Source organism: Myotis myotis, unplaced genomic scaffold (genome assembly GCF_014108235.1).
Source record: "Myotis myotis isolate mMyoMyo1 unplaced genomic scaffold, mMyoMyo1.p scaffold_m19_p_6, whole genome shotgun sequence".
Classification (NCBI taxonomy): Eukaryota; Metazoa; Chordata; class Mammalia; order Chiroptera; family Vespertilionidae; genus Myotis; species Myotis myotis.
Genome location: NW_023416368.1, coordinates 46450532 through 46468517, shown reverse-complemented (window position 1 = coordinate 46468517; position 17986 = coordinate 46450532).

Sequence of the window (17986 nt, the reverse complement as noted above, 5' to 3'; positions counted from 1 at the left end):
CTCCCAGAGGGGAGCTCTGCTCAGCCACAAGCCAGGCTGATGGCTGCCAGTACAGCGGTGGTGGTGGGAGCCTCTCCCGCCTCCTCAGCTGCACTAAGGATGTCTGACTGCAGCTTAGGCCTGCTCCCCACTGGCAAGTGGACATCCCCAGAGGGCTCCTGGGCTGCCAGAGGGATGTCTGACTGCCAGCTTATGCCCAATCCCCCAGGAAGCGGGCCTAAGCCAGAAGGTGGTCATCCCCCGAGGGGTCCCAGACTGCAAGAGGGCACAGGCCCGGCTGAGGGACACCCCTGAGTCCACAAATTTTTGTGCACCAGGCCTCTAGTAGTATAATAATAACACAAACATTTATCTCAAGTTTTACAACAGTAGACGTTGCTACTATCCACCGACCTTATTCAGATTTCATCAATTTTACATGCACAATGTGTCTGTGTATGTGTATAGTTCTATGCAATTTTATGTGTAGATTCATATGAACACCACTACAGTAAGATACAAATAGTTCCATTACAGGGATCCCTTGTGCTACCCATCTATAGACACAGCCAAGCTGTCTTCTCCTATAGGAAATACCGGCAATTATTGTTATCATTACTTTTTGTAAGGCTTTTTTCCATATGCTTTTCCACCTCCCCCCACTTGGACATTGTCAGATTTTCACTTGCCTTAAAACAAACAATAATTACTTTAGCTCAGCAAAAATAAGCTCACAATGAAATTAATATAATAATAAAATGGGTGGCTTGGAAAAATAAGTAACCAAGTCAGTTATAGTGAAACCCCTTTATTACCCAAACTCTTAAAATAAAACTGTACCTATTTCATTAACAGCTTCAATGCAACCAAAAGAATGAAGATCCTACATTTTTTAAAATGGGGGCATAACCTAATTAGGGCAATAGACTATTATCTCAAACCATGATTATAAAGAATAGACAATAATTCTAGTATTTGTCAATCATGTTTATCTGAAGAGCATATGTAAATGCTGAGAAAAATAATAAATACTTATAACAATGCTTTATCTAATTGCAAATTTCATCAACTGTGGAAGAGGTGAATTTACCTCCATCTATTTTTCTCATTTTCTTCACACATGTGACTTATTTCACCTTTCTTTCCACCTTTTACTTCTGTGTTTCCATCTCTGGATGTTACTTTTCTGGTGCTGGGTAAAAGGCTACTCTGAGAGACTTGGTCAAGTCCTTAACATCTTTCCAGGACACTGTTATCTGCTCCCTCCATCAAGTATCTATTGTTCAGTGTTGAAACTCAAGATATGCCTTCGGAATCAAATTCAAAAGAAGAAAAAGGCTTTACACAGCAGGTACACTTGTAAAATTGTTTTAAAATCTAGTCTTTAAGAGGATAATGAAGATAAGGTGAGTAAAACTGTTAACCTAGCAATCAGAAGAAGGTCCTATTCCTAATTTGTACTTTGTAAAAGGAAAATAACTTTTTTAAAAACCTGATTTTTAAAGTGATGTTTTTAGAAGACTAATTGGAATAACATTTTCCTACTGACCTCAATCTGTAAGATGGTGACAGATTGCTTTTTATTTATTTATTTTTTTACTGTGAAAGGAGATTTCTCTTACCATTTGAAGAAAAAGAATAGTAGCAAATAATGTTAACTACATGTTATACAGAGGAGCTTAGAAGGCAGGAGATGAGGAAAGAAATGAATAAGAATAAGATTGAGAGCTCTAGGCGAAACTGATTATTATCTAGCATTAAAATATATGGTCAGGGAAGAAAATTTTTATTGAGCATTTACAGTGATCCAACCAATAACTCTTTTTGAATGGTTCGAATATATAGAGAGATCTCTTCTAAAAATGGGTTTGCACTAATCCATCACCTGTCCCTGTATTGAGTTATCCTTAAATGTAAAAAAAGGCAAGTAAGCCTGTATTTATTTATCTAACATTATTAATTTAAAATTAGTGTCTAAAATATGTGCTAAATGGAATTAACATATCTAAGGCTTTCGTCAAGAGAATCCTCAGAAGAAAAATTAGAAACATTAAATAGATGAAGTTTTCTGCTCCTTTGAGTAAGTCAAATTCTGAAGCAATTGTTCATCAAAGCACAGTAAAATATTGTTTTGATGTGTTCATCATAAGAATCTTGGTAGTGCTGCGAGACACAATTGCCAAATATTTATGTGTCTGCCACTTCACCCTCTTTTAGTGGAAGAGATACCATTTCTCACTCCACTCACAGGGTGGGTAATTGACACAAGCTGAACCAGTCATAGTGGCCTACCCTCCTAATTTTGTGATCTGAGGATGGACAAGCCAGTCCAACCAGACTCCTTCACCAGGTTGCTGTAGGCATTCACCAAAGCCTTGAGGAATATTTATTTCTCTCTGATTATGAAAGTTTTAAAGAGTAAGGTTTAAACCACAGAACTGCTTGTGGTTCTATTTTTTTTACAAAATATAGAAATCTTAGTTTCAACACAACAGGTGGAAGCTATGAATTAGACACATGCCAAGATGAAATACAGAGATGGCGAGTGAGAGTGAGGGCTGAGAGAGAGAGAGAGAGAGAGAGAGAGAGAGAGGAAGAGAAAGAGAGTGAGTTTGAGTTACTGGATGCAGTTATTTCAAGGACAATATCATTCTGATCTTTTAATAGTTTGGTGGCATAAAAGAGCACATATTTCTCATTTTTAACTTAATGGGTTGGAATCTCTACCATTTCTGCCTAAAATAATTATTTGAAATGTGATTTTATTTTTTTAAAAAGTATGATTTCCCACATTCTGATTAGTTTCAAGGATAGTTTTGAGTCTTTGGTCTTTAAAAAAATAAATAATTACTACTTATTCTTAGGTTAAAAAACAAATACAGGAGTGGGCAAGGTAGGTTTACAGTTTTGAGGACACAAAACACAGAGTTAATTAAACCATTGTAATAATCATAACCAGCTGCATGTATTTCCATAGGAACAACAGTAAAACAACTTTTTGCTCACCCCTGTATGTATTTTAGGAGTTTAAGTTTGTAACACTTATACTATATCTGTGCAGGTTTTCCCCTCTTATATTGAAACTAGTGGTCCAATGCACAAAAATTTGTGCAAGAGTAGGCCTTCCTTCCCTCGGCTGTAGGCACTGGCTTCCCTCCAGCACCCGGGATCTGGACTTCCCTCCTCCAGCCACTTGCAGGCACCCAGGACCCGGGCTGGCTTCCCCTGGGCCGCCTGCTTCCCATCAGCTTCTTCCCTCCAGCCCTGGCTTCATCAGGAAGGATGTCCAGTCTAATTAGCATATTACCCTTTTATTCTTATAGATAATACAGAACTTCTCTTTTCAAGATTAATTTTATTGGTATACCAGAAATTCTACATTAATTCACATTTCCTCAAACATTTTAAATCAAAATAAAGTAGTCTGAATGTTATACTAATGCTATATAAAACAGATAAACTGTTGTGTTTATTTTCAAGCTGAAGCAGGTGGGGTGTCTGGAGTCACATCTAGCTGATTTCACCCAAAACACATGCAGCAACTGCAGCAGCATCTTGGAATTCAGGAAACCCATGAGACTGCTGGAAAACAATGACTCTAGAGCAGGGGTGGGCAAACTTTTTTACTCGAGGGCCACAATGGGTTCTTAAACTGGACCGGAGGGCCGGAACAAAAGGATGGATGGAGTGTTTGTGTGAACTAATATAAATTCAAAGTAAACATCATTACATAAAAGGGTACAGTCTTTTTTTTTTTTTTTTTTTTTTTTTTTTAGTTTTAGTTTTATTCATTTCAAACGGGCTGGATCCGGCCCACGGGCCGTAGTTTGCCCACGGCTCCTCTAGACCATATTGTTAACCAGATATCACACTTATTCTTAGGAATTTCCTTATAGAACTAGAGGCCCGATGCACAAAATTCGTGCAAGGGCCTTTGTCCTGGCCCCCACCCACCACTGCCACGGCCGGGGGCCCCTGCCACCTCTGCCGCAGCCCCCGCCTGCTGCAGCTTTGTCTGGATGAAGGGAGTCTGGAAGGATGTCTGGTATAATTAGCATATTATGCTTTTATTATTATAGATAGTACCAGACTTTACCAGAAGAGCTGTTTTGCTTTCCTTTTCCAGTAATGAGTAGGTGGTGGACTAAAATTAAACATGCAGAAGCAGCTCTGGAGGAAAAAGAGTGAGAAGGTTGAGCTGGGAGCTGAAGCGGGGTGGGGGGCTATGCATTCCTGTGAGCCTTTCTCTAGATCATCAGGCTGCCATTGCACTTTTGGCTGTTATGCTCATTTTTTAAGGCCCATGAACTGTCCTCAAATGGACACCTATTTAAAACATTTAAAAAAATTGTTTTCTTATTTGTGGCTTAAAGGCAACTGCTATACTTCGCATCCCACTCCAGCATCGGAGCAGAGGTTTTAAAATTCTTTGAGGTCTTGTAAACCTTCTGCATTATACATCAGTACTTGTGCAACAGTGAACAATTTAAAGATCCCTTGGAGAGCAGAATTTAAAGTTCAACCATTCTGAAACACTGCAGGAAGTCTGGACAAGAAGGGAAAATGGCAAAAGTGAAATGTGCCAATTTCAGAGATACAACTTTTTCAGATAGGCAGAATTTACATTTAATAATATTTTTAAGTCTCTAAAGAGTTTTCTCAGTTTATTTTACAGCAACTTTGTGAAGTAAGTAAAGGCTTGAGTCATACTAGGCATTGCTTTTGTATCGGTATGTTGTTCATGATCATCAACTCCTAAATAATATTTTTAACAACCAAAGAAGAGTACAATATTGCATTAATTGTTAGGGACTATGCCATAGAACCACTCTCTCTCTATAGTATATAGAGTTCCAACTTACATTGCATTCTAATAGAGCCAGTCCTGGATTGGTGGGGTATGAAGGGGCCCACAACATGCAAATCCTACCTGGAATAGCTACCACTACTTGGTGTATCATAGACATGAGCTGTTACTTTCATGTTAAACTGGAGATACAAGTTCAGATTTGTAGCTCTGCAATTGTATTTGACTTTTTTTTCTGTAGGTTTTATGCTGTTGCTTTCTTAGAGTTGGATATTGAGAGAAATATCTTGCCTGCTTTAGTGAAGTGACATGGAAATTCAAAAGTAATTAAGTTAATGTTACCCATGATCATTTGCAAAGTGGACATCAAGAAAAATGGCTATCAACCACCCTGTGTAAATCATCTCTGAGGTTCAGGTCTATATGTAGGTGCATCCAGAGATGTTCAATGAGGAAAAGAAGCTATACAAAGGTATTTCAATTCAATTTCTCGGCATGCTCAGCAAGTATACTAGTAAAAAATACATCCAACTGTAGGAAAATGAGATCAAATATGACTATGGAAAAATTAGTGGAAATTAATAAGTAAATTTTTAACAGCATGTACAATTATGTGAAGAAATTAAGAAAAAACAAACAAAAAGTAACTAAATACCCTTTCTATTTCTTTGTAAAGTCATAAAATCACCATATAGAAGTGTTTTTTTCCTAATAAAAATATTTCAGTTAAAAATGTAGATTCCGCCGAAACCGGTTTGGCTCAGTGCATAGAGCGTCGGCCTGGGGACTGAAAGGTCCCAGGTTCGATTCCGGTCAAGGGCATGTACCTGGGTTGTGGGCACATCCCCAGTGGGAGATGTGCAGGATGCAGCTGATCGATGTTTCTCACTCATCGATGTTTCTAACTCTCTATCTCTCTCCCTTCCTCTCTGTAAAAAATCAATAAAATATATTTAAAAAAAAAAATGTAGATTCCAACTTCCCCTTCCCACCATCAGCTCTATGGAAAGCCACTTGGATAACACAGAATTCTGTCTTTCACGGAACAGAAATCTTGCCATGACCTGATTACCTTTCACAAATTGAGAAACAATATGCTATATTGATGCTTTGATGGAAATTTTTTAAAATTCCCAAGTTCTTGAGGCTCTATTTTGTAAACTACTCCCTTTAAATAATCACTCAAATAGTGAGTAAAAAAAAAAAAAATTACTCACTATTTCCAATGTCACATAGTGTTTAAATACAGCTACATGAGAGGAACGGGTTTTTGTTTTTTTCTTCTTATTTTAACTGAACCATATAGTACATAGGTTTGGATTACATGACCAATAAAAGAAAGGTTTTCTCATTAAGTCAACAAAGTTATGTTGACTTTAACTCTCAAGAAAGGATGGTTTAGTTTTTGTAATAATTCCCTAAAATCAACACTAATGAAAAACATACTTTTGAATAGCTCATAAAATAAGGCATAGTTTCTTTAACAATCTACTCTAAATTTTTTCACAATATGAAGGCTAATAGAGAACTGCTGTTCCTTATTTGGTACTGGATTTGACATTGTATATATGTTTGCAGCTGGCATATGCCTTTCATGAACATTATTATAAAGAAGTGAACAAGAGTTAGACCCAAAGCATACAGGGGACCTTTGTAAATAAAAGACTAGATTTTTCTGGGTTGGAAAATGTTACATATTTTCCTCTTCTTAATCTATTTATTGTCTTGACTGCTGCACAAGAACATTTCTGCAATTTATTTGACCATGAATGTCTTTTTGAATTATAATGCACTGGTAGAAAACCCACAGACACTCCTATGACATAATGCTTCTTTCTAATAAAGTAGGTGGCCTAATGTCATCTCACAGATGGATGATAATTACTGCAAGAAATTATCACAGTTGGAATTTATCGGTTAAATATTGTGGACCACAATCTATCCTAGATCTATACTCCACCTGCCTCCTGCAGCTTTCTGCCTCCAGAGGCTGAATTTTATGAACTATAGCAATGGGCTGTCTTGCCTGGTGTAATTTGTCTGACTCTTCTCTTTTAAGAACAAATACAAGCTCGAGAAAATATAAACAAATCTTTAAAAAATCTTTTTTATTGATTTGAGAGAGGAAGAGAGAGACAGATAGAAACATCAATGATGAGAGAATCATTGATCGGCTGCCTTCTGAATGCCCCTCTCTGGGGGTTGAACCTGAAACCTGGGCATGTGCCCTGACTGGGAATCAAACTCTGATCTCCTGGTTCATAGGTCAACGCTCAACCACTGAGCCATGCTGGCCAGGCTATGAACAAGATCGTTACTATAAAGTATTGTGTAAATATTCTATGAACTAATCAGATTGAACTGCAATATTGTTTAGCTGTTTTATAAATGCTTATCTCCCTACCCTCTTCCATCAGTAATTTATAATTTGCTCAAAAAAAATAGATTTTGTATTTCTTGATTATTCCTGTTGCTTGATTATTGAGAATGGCATTTATAAATCCAGAAATATTATCTTTATTTGGTAGGCTTATCTGACAAAGAAAGTAATACAGGTGGTATTTTCCACTAAAAACATCAATTTTCTAGAGAATTTAGCAACTGGTTGATGTGGCTTTTGCAGTAATATAACTGGAAGGAAGCACTTATTCAAAATATTTCTCTTCCATATAATTTTATCATAGAGTAATCTTTCAATGGATAACAGAGCTATTTAACTGAATTGTTTTCATTTAGGAAGTGAATAAAATACTTGCAAATGGTGTGAGTTCAAGACCTGATTCTGCCACCAACTAACTGTAGCCTATCAAGTCCTCTGAGACTCAGTTTTTTATCTTGAATGATTTATGTCAGGCTAGATCTTGATTTATCATTTAAAATTTTGAATTTGCATAACAAACATTATAGATCTTTATTGCATACAGGTCATATGTGGCTTTGAGTTACTCACTAAGATGGAAAATAATATCAAAAATCTCTCAAAATCTGTACACATTTGATGTTTTGCTCCTGCTAAATAGAAGCCCAGAGTCTCTATTGAAAGTCATATGAACTGTATTTGCACTTCATGTAAAATATCTGCAGAAAAATATATTCAGATTCAAAGTTATATTTCACAATATATATGCTAAATGATATACCATACTTATATAAATACATATAAGAAGAAAATATGTAAATAATTTGTTAGGGCTATGAGATTATGCATGTTCAATTTTAAAACTACATGCCAATTTATAATTTTTATAATAAAACTTGTCATCCAATTTTAAGCTTATTAGTTACTAAAGAAATAAAATTAGTTGAATTCAAAGAAAGAATACAGCTCAGGTTGAATAACTTCAGAGAGTGTCTTTTCATATGAAAATGTTTATTATTGTGTTGCAATTGTGATAAATAAATCCTTCATAATAACCAGTGCTGAAATAATTTAGCCATACATTTATGTTAAATTTTAAAAATATAAAAATTAAAATTTAATAACAAAAAGTTAGTAACAGAAGTTGATGGTTTGGGTTGGGCTAGCAGTTAGTATCTGCACATTATTCTTCTATGATAACTCCAAATTCTTTATCCTTCTCCTGGCTGCATTCCAAGCTAGGTAATCCTGTTCATCTAAATTTTTAATATAGTTTCAATTGGACGTTGCGAGCTTCTTTACTTTCTGTTACGTACATTTTTATTTCTGAGAGTGTAACAGTAATCCCTTTGTTTGTTTTGTTTTTCAGAACATGTTGAAAAAATATTATCGAGCTTGTTGGAATCTTCAAGAGGAGAGTTATAAAACCTTGAATGTCAATGTCAGAAGCCATTATCGAGCGACTTAAGAGGATTATGTTTATTGTGGATAGGTTTAGTTTTTATTGAACCATGCAGGAATTACTCTCCATACTTCATCATTAGTTTGTCAATAAGCAAACACGGTCTTGTTGTCATTAGAATATACTGAATTTTTAACTTTCCTCCCCTACATGGATTTAATGTTTCGAGGTAAGTGACAGGGACGTTTGAGTTAGCAAATCCTCATTCAGATGATTCAGATGGTAGTGACTGTAGCTCCATGAAGTGCGGTAAGCAGAGGAGAAAACCGTTCTCAAAGGAAGGGTTTCCTGTGTGCCACCGAGTTTATTTGCTAGAAGAGGCAGGTGGGATTCTATAGGCCAGCGATTTTCAACTAGTGTGCCACAAGAATTTTCAAAACAGGCAATACCTGGTTATTTCGCCAGGGGAACTGATCTTTTTCCCCTTTGATTGTCAAATACAAAAAAATGACAACAGTCAACACAATAGCCGCTCGGTGTGAATGAATCAAAATTATACTCACTTTTTTGTTAGGTCAGCAAAATATATATATTCTTAGTGTACCCCGGAATTTTAGTAATTAGCTATGCGTGCCATGAGATGAAAAAGAGTGGAAACTGTTGCTATCGGCTAATAGATTTCCCCTGACATTTCTTTTCCCTGTATAGGGCCCTTCTTTTTGTGTTTCTTTTACAGGAAACAAAATAAAATCTCAGTCCTAGAGATTTGCTCTAAAGAATCACCTCTACACATATAAAATAACATATCCACAGGTTTTTTTATGGTAGCATCACGTGTAATAGCAAACCATGGGAAATCTCTTAAATGACTTTCTATTGGTGATATGAATAAATATAAACTATATGTAAATAAATATAAATAGGAGCTCTTATAAAAGAAGGTATAATGCAGGCATAAAAATGAAGCTCTTTGTGAACTGATATGCAGTGATTTCTAGGATGCATTATATATTATATATTTACATATTTTGTTAAGTAGAAAAGCAGCACGGAATATAACGTGTTAACTATGCTGCATTTTGTGAACAAAACGTGACACACACACACACACACACCCCTCCAGGTCTAAATGCTAGCTCTAGCGAACAGAACTAATATAGCCTTTGATAAGTTTCTGGCATTCTCTTCCATAAATTGAAGTGGCTGAAATACAAAATAACTCAAAAATGATTCATGCTCTAAAATTATGTCTTGTGATGATGTTTTGAAGAATTTCCTAGCTTGCATGAATACATCCTAGAACTAAAAAGTTGTGATAGGATTTTCTCCTGAGTATTCTTAGGAGAGTATCAAGATTAAAAAAAAAATTAATTTCCTTAATAATATGCAAAAAATTATTCCAAAATATTCTTTATAGAAGACAAACAAATAAATGTATGTAATTTATTTCCTACTGTTGAATATTGAAAATTATCATAAGACCTATGGTTTTATTTTTCTATTTTCCTCCTAAAACATCATTTAAAAATGACTACAATGACCAGAAGTCTGCAAATGTAACTAAAGTTTCATATGAGTAATACATTTTTAAAAGTCTTCTGTTCTTCATTTATAAGATAGTAAAAAAGCCCACAAAATGTAGTGGGGAAATCACACTGGTTGGAAAGAATTCTTTGGTGATTAGAACTGTTACACAAACTTCACTCCAGTTTAAAGGAAGCTTAAGATCTATCAGGAATAAGACAAGTCTACAACTTCAAAGGATGGCTTGCGAGCCTGAATATCAAGTGGAATGCACAATTGGAAGGAATGACCTTAAGAGAATAAAGGAGAATCTGATTTACCTGTCAGTGTGGGTCAAGAGAAGAAAAGCAACAAGACACTCCTTTCAAAGTCCCAGAAGATTTCCTTCCCAAATAATTTATATAACGCAACAAAATATGTTGCTATAATTGCTGCATAATAGTGTCTCTAAGTAAAGATTTAATGTAAAATATGACTGATAACTTTATCAATAAGTTGCATCTATTCAATATTTTTAATTTAAACTATTTTATATGTAGATATATTTAATACACACACACACACATATACATATATATATTACTTCTTTCTTACTTGTAACAGACCATTTTCAAATGATGTAAAATTGTCATCTTATTCAAAAACAAGTTAATTACATAGGGAATATTATACTCCTTATTTTGCAAATGAGAAAATCAAGTTCCAGGGAATTTAATTTTCAAAGGTCAGACAGTTAGTAAACAGTTCAACCAGGACTGGAAGTTCATCATGACTCCAGTACCCAAGTACTTCAGTAAGATTTATTACACTGAACCTATGTGTAGTGTAACACATCATTGTGTACCACAAAGGAAAAGCTATTTTATAAAGAGAATTAGGAGAGGATTAGTGTTACATGTTCAGAAGAAACTTTTAATTTTTATTTATTATTAATTTTTTAAATATTTTTTATTGATTTGAGAGGGAGAGAGAGAGAGAGAGAGAGAGAGAAACTTCAATTGGCAGCCTCCTGCAACCCCTCTCCCAAATGGGAATCCAGTGACCTCTTGGCGCAAGGAACAATGCTCAGCCAACTGAGACATACTGGCCAGGATGAAAACTTTTTATTTTGAATAATCAAGTATAGCTCACTCTTCCTAGCTGTCAGACCATGTGTGAGAAAATTTGTAAACTAATTTTCTAAAATAAAATAATTTATTGAGAATAACTCATTCAAAACACCTATCAAAATTATATAGATGCAAATCACACTCTAAGTGAAACATAGAGCCTATATAATAAAAGGCCAAAATGAAAATTGCCCCTTCAACTGGGAGTTCGACCAGGAGTCAACCAGGGGGTGGGGCCAGCCAGCCAACTGCCCATGGCCCTTTCCCCAGCCCACCCAGCCTGATCAGCCCCAATTGGGGTGGGCCGACTGGACCCTACCCATGCATGAATTCATGCACCAGGCCTCTAGTTCTATATACAAAAAAATATATATATATTGCATTTTAATGTTTGAATATTTTACTCCTTTTTATTTAAAATAAAATAACTTTTGAAATGTTGGTTCTTTTGTAAGCTAAATAAGAACATGTAAGTCAATTAATCATTATTTTGTAATAATGAACACATCTGTTAGACCATATTTGGCTAGTTACATAAGTATATTTCTCTTTGTAACACATATCTTGAGGATATACTGTCTACATGTTTTGTTTTTAAATGTTTGTTCTGCCAAAACATTTAACATAATACTGCCCTATGCTCAGACTGCAGATAAAAACAAATAACTCTCTAATATTTCCAACCTTGTAACCTTTACTCTTCCCATTCCCCACATCCAGAGCAACCTACCCAGCAAGACCAGTCCTAACCCTTAACCTAATAACCATTTATGGGTCCTTCTGGTAGAAGTTCCCTTTCCCTTCCTTAAATTCTTTACTATGTTTTATGTTATTCATATACTTCTTCATTTGCATGGCTTTGCAAGATATGTAAATGCTACTTTCAGCATTTAAGTAATAACATCTGAATAGAGCAAATGGCTTCAGATCTTCCACAGTGACAGGCAATGTGCCAGGCAAATATGTTACATTTAATGAATTATATGCTTATTAAAATACATGTTTGAAAGCCATAATGTATTTCCATTACACAGTATAAAGAATATGAATTATTTAAAATAATATCTTAAATTGATATTTAACTACAAATTGTTACTTCATCCTCTACATTTACAAAACCAAATAGGATTTAATAATTACATTTTTAAAGTTTTCTAATTACTAAGAAAGATCTAGAGTGAAAGGAATCATTAGGATAATTGAGTTTTCAATAGATAATTAAATGTTAACTGAAGCAATTTATTTAGTTTTGAGCAATCATTTTTTAAGAATATATTTCTTAAATTAGGTTCTAACTTACATTTACAAGTTATTGACAAATAATGGCTTGCTTTACCTCAAAGTATCTTCAAATGCATTTTATATTTGGTCTTTTGAAATATCAGCAGTCAAATACATGGTACATGCCTTCTGGTCTATAAAATAGTATGTATTAAAGAGAGGGAAATAAGAAAAATCTATAAATCTGTATTGAATTACACCTGTGTTGCCAGCCTTATCTAACAGAAATTTTAAAAGAGGTAATAGAAGTGGGAGATGAAATTCATAAACAAAAGCCACTTCCAAACCTCGACATGTAGTTCCTTTTAAGATCAGTAAAGCAAGGATTTAATCTTGCCACCACTGCAGTTTAAGTTATGTAATTACATTTTTCAGAGGCAACATTTTCACCTTGGTAGACATAATAAGGCCACATAGAAGCAGGTTAAAACCAGTAATTTCAGCATCTGTTTCTTCTCACGTTGATGTTAATAAGGAAGGATAATATATTTTTACTTTTCAAAATTCAAAAAGAATATTAAAAAGTGTCCCCTTATAAGTTCTGCATCACTTCCCATTTCCCCCCGAATGCAAAAACCTGTTTTTTGGTTTTTTTTAAATTGCTTTCTCATTTAAACTTCAGAATTATCCAGGCACAAATTTATTCCTAGAATATTACTTACACATTTTATATGTTCTAAAATACTTTATGAAATCATATGGAAATCTATACATCAACATACATAATATGTCTAGGTTATCACTTAAAAATAAATCAAAGCATTTGAAGTAGGGAGTAATCTGGTATTACTGGCTTCACTTAATGGATCAGGCTTTCATCAGTTTCTTTTCCTGTCTCCTCTTCGTCTGATTCTCTAAATAATGGAAAGCCCGGGGTTCAGTCTGGGGACTGCTTCTCCTTCTATCTCACTCCCTCTGTGATCTCATCTAAATGATGATAACTCACATATTTATCTTGTCTGACAAGTTCTTCCTTATGAAAACTTTATACTAGAATATCTAACAGCATGTGTGACACTTCCACATTTCACACTTAGCCTGTGCTAAACTAACCTGATATTCGCCTCTAAAGGAATACCCCCTCCATCCTACCCATTTCAGTTCTTAACCAACTCAGTTCACCTTGTCCCTCTGGCCCTCAGACCTGGTTGCTATCTTTGATGTCTCTTTTTCTCTCCTTCACCATTCTCCGTCCTGCTTCACCTGGCCCTGTTATTCCTCTGACCCCACCTCCTCCTCACCTCCTGACATTCTCTCTGCCCTAGACACAGTGGCTTCCCTGCTAGTCCTGGACTCCAGGAACGTCCCCACCTCAAGTTATTGACAATGCAAACCCTCTGCTTGGAACACTTTCCCCAGATATCTACATAGCAAGCTATTTCCCTGTTCTCATGTCTTAATTTAAAGCCTGCAGACCATATATATATATAATCTATCTCCAGAATTTAACCATCTGCCACTGTCCTGGGCAAAGCCACATTCTCATCACGTTTTTCATGTTATGTAACCATCTTCTCATTAGTACACTGTCTTTACTCCTCACTGCTCCTCATGTACTTTTTAACATAGCAATACAAGTGATTTTGTTAAGATGTGAATCAGTTTAGATTATCAGAACAGAAATCCAAGTTCTTCTATGAATTACAAGACTCCATGAAATCCGTCCCCTATTATTTCTGTCACTCTGTAACTATATCAGTATTGGTGATTGTTGTTTATTCTGTCTGAAATGTCTCTTTGTGGTCCCTTTGAAATTATATTTTTTAATTGTATACTAGGGGCCCGATGCACAAAATTTGTGCAAGGGGTTCGGCCCCACCGCGGCTGCAGTGGCTGCCTCTGACTTGGCCCCCACCTCCACGGCTTCTCCCAGAAGGTCATCTGGAAGGTCGTCCGGTCGAATTAGCATATTAGGCTTTTATTATTATAGATATATGTAAATCCTGTCCTCAGCACTGGGATGGGTTCTCGCTATGACATAATGTTTGTCTTTTCCCCTCTCTACAGTATCTCCAGTGCCAAGAATAGTGTCTATCAGTTGACAGGAACTCAATAAAAATTTATTGAATCTAGGACTTAACATAGGAATGTGTGTGTTTATATGCATATGAGATGAACATATATTTTATAATTAGCTAACCTGTAAAATTAACAAAACATTTTGCTTTTTTATACACTTGCATGAAGATTATTCACCCACATTTGGCAAAACCCATAAGAGAAAGTGCAAAAATCTGTTCAGAAAATGTAATCTTCACATCAGAAAGAAAGGGCAGATTTCTTTACCATGCAAACCCATCAAAGGTTTATGCTATCCTTCTGGCTGATTCAAGGGGTTTAGAACTGAGCCACTGTTATTCTGTATATTTAATAAGCTTTACACTTAATACAAGATTTTCCAAAAATAGTTTAAGTGAAATATATCATTTGTAAAGTAATGCAAAAATACAGAACTAAGACCTTTTTCTTTCTTTTAATCACTTATAAAAATAGTTTAGAACAATGACCTTTTGTTGTTTATTTTTTATGTCTTTGCAGAAGTGCTTTTTGAAACACTGACAAAAGAGAATTTCAAAAAGGTCAGTGACGTATAGACACATTGCTGCTACATAATTAACAGGACTTTCTTTTTATACTTTGGGGTGGTATCTTGGCTGCTAGTTGGCAATATAACAACATGTTGAAATTAGGAAACAGGAAGTTATGTTCCAATTTGAGGCACTATTGATCATTTTGACCCGTCAACCTAGTAACAGAGCTCATTAGATTTTGACAATTATTTGGTACTACTTAAATCTTAGCAGCTATTGAAACAGCAATGATACTAGCAATAATTGAATAATAAATGAGGGGATAAAGTTTACAAATTTCTGAAACTACATTTCACAGTTACCATTGAACAGCATAGCATTGCTCTGTAATTCTATTTGTCTAAATGAAGAAATATCAATTTAAGAAAACTCTGACAAGAGGAATACATATACTTACATATGAACAGCAAAGTCAAAATCTGGAGCCTCTTAGAATAAATTCAGTGAAGAGAATGGTTTTATAGCAGATAATGTTCAATTAAAAAAAAAACATTGAAAAGTTAGGACATGTAACAAAAATCTATCTTTCTGGCTTCCACTGAGAAAGGAGAGTTTGGGGAGCCGATTCTCGTTCTCCTAGACTAGAGTGGCAATTGGCTGCAGCTCATTCCGGATTTGGAGCTTTGCTTTTCCATCCAAATAATCCTCACTGCTCCCCAAGGTTCTTGCAGACATTGGAGATTATTGTGTTTTTACCTTTATTGTTTCATTTGTTTTACTACACATCTTGAGATAGATTTAAAAATACATTTTATTCATATATTTATTGAAAGAGAAACAGATCACCAAATAAGATAAATATAAAGAGAGAAAATAATTAAGCCATGAGTTAAAAAGTAAAATAAAAAAAAAATGTTGAGAATGTTTGTGTGTTTATGTGCACATGTGGACTAAAACAACTTTTCAAAATATAAATGAAAATGAAATTGTGTTGTATCAAATAATATAATTTAGTTCATATACATCTAATAATCATTGTAAGAAATATGACTAACAAGAGTGTGATTAAAATTTGTTACACTAAAAATGCATAAAAATTTAAGTTAGACTTTTATAGAAATGTTTACTTGAAATTTAACATTGCAGTTAAATATGTTTATCAATTTTAGAATAATAACTGGAAATCAATAAGGAGATAAAAGTCTTGATGAAACATAACATTCAAATTGACCAATGTCTATTTAAGGAAAGCTCAACCAATAACAAGAAAAAATCAAATCTCTCTGCTTATCTCAAATATTTCTTTGATGGGAGAAATTTAGTTTTTCTAGAGCTTTAAGGCAATGGAAGCCCAATGGACACTGGAAGATAATGTTAATTGGAAGATGCTGTTTGTTGATTGTAGACTCAGAAACAATCTTCCTTAAAGTCATTACTTTGGATATTATACAAATATCAGATGCAGAAATGGATACACAGAGTGCAACAGACATCTTTAAAGGCAGGTTTACTTTCTTGGGATTCAAAAGAGAAAGTAACAATAAAAGAGCTAGATTCTTTCCTGATAAATTAACAAAACAAGTCAGTCTTTACTATAATAGCATGTACCTCTGCAGACCACTAGTAGAAAATTTTTACGTTAAAAGAGTTGGAAAATGGGGAATGCAAAGGAAGAACTAGGGAGAAAGAAGCAAGAAGGAGCGAAGTTTTTTGTACAGCTATTCTATCTGTGTTTCAGTTGAAGTCTGCTGATTTAACATACTTGTTACCATCTCAGTAGTGCCATAAATCTTCCTCGTGCGTGATGTGAAACATTTTTTTTTTTTAACAAAAAGCTTTGAAAGACTACATAATCCCCAATATCCCTTCTATCATTTCCCCCATAATAAAAACCCTGAGACGAAGCTGGGCACCGGAAACCCCAGCTAGAGGCTGTGCTTTCAGCTTCTCATGCAGCTATGTTGTAATAATCCTGTGCTACGAATAGGATGTGGAAATGCATGCAATTTGCTTCGTGCCTGTGAAGGGAAAGAGCATACCCTCCCCTTGCTCCATTTTCCCTCTGACTCAAGACATCGCTGACCAAGTGAATCCGAGCAGCACATAAATGAGAAAGAGTCCAGAGGTGTTACCCATGCTCCTTTAACGTCATGGAGCCCCTATTCCTGTCCATGCTATACGAGAGAGAGGGACATGGAATTTCTATCTTCTGTTATTTTTTGTTTGTGATTTTTTTTTTTTGTCACAGCAACCAGTCCTAAACAATAACAAACCTGATTTAATTTGTACATTGATGCTCATAGGTATAAAAATCACTTAAAAAAATGAAATGCTGCTGTGAATGTGGTGTTTCATTTGATCACAATACATTTTCATGTATTTACTATTACACAGGCTCTTACAATTCCATTTAAAACTCCACTGTTAGTGGTAATATCATTTTCACATCAAATGAAAATAAAATCATTTGCAAACGTAAAAGACAAAGTGGGGGAACAAAGTATTTCAATAAGCTCTAAAACTCAAATATTATCAAAATGGCACTTTAACACTTGCACTTGTTGCTGCACAGTGATTTTTGTTATGTGAAGATAGCATATGCTGAACAGTTACTCCTGTCGTGTTCAGAATTTTCTCCCTCATCTGCTCATTTGGACAGTCATGAACTTTTGAAACAAATTTTACTGGAATATTCATGCCAGTAGTTTTTAAAGAAATAGCAATTTATTTATCAAAGAGATATTTAAATGCACAAGGTTTCCATGAGAAGATTTTTCACTAGATTGTAGTTAGCACAATGAAATGGAGTATTCTTTTTTTCCCCCAAGATGAGTGTCTGTTTTATTTTATTATTATTTTTAAATTTACATTCTTTATTGTTTAAAGTATTACATAAGTCTCCTTTTCCCTCCATTGACCTCTCTCTAGCAGCTGCCACCCCCAGCACATGCCCTCAGCCCCCTAGTGTCTGTGTCCATTGGTTATGCTTATGTG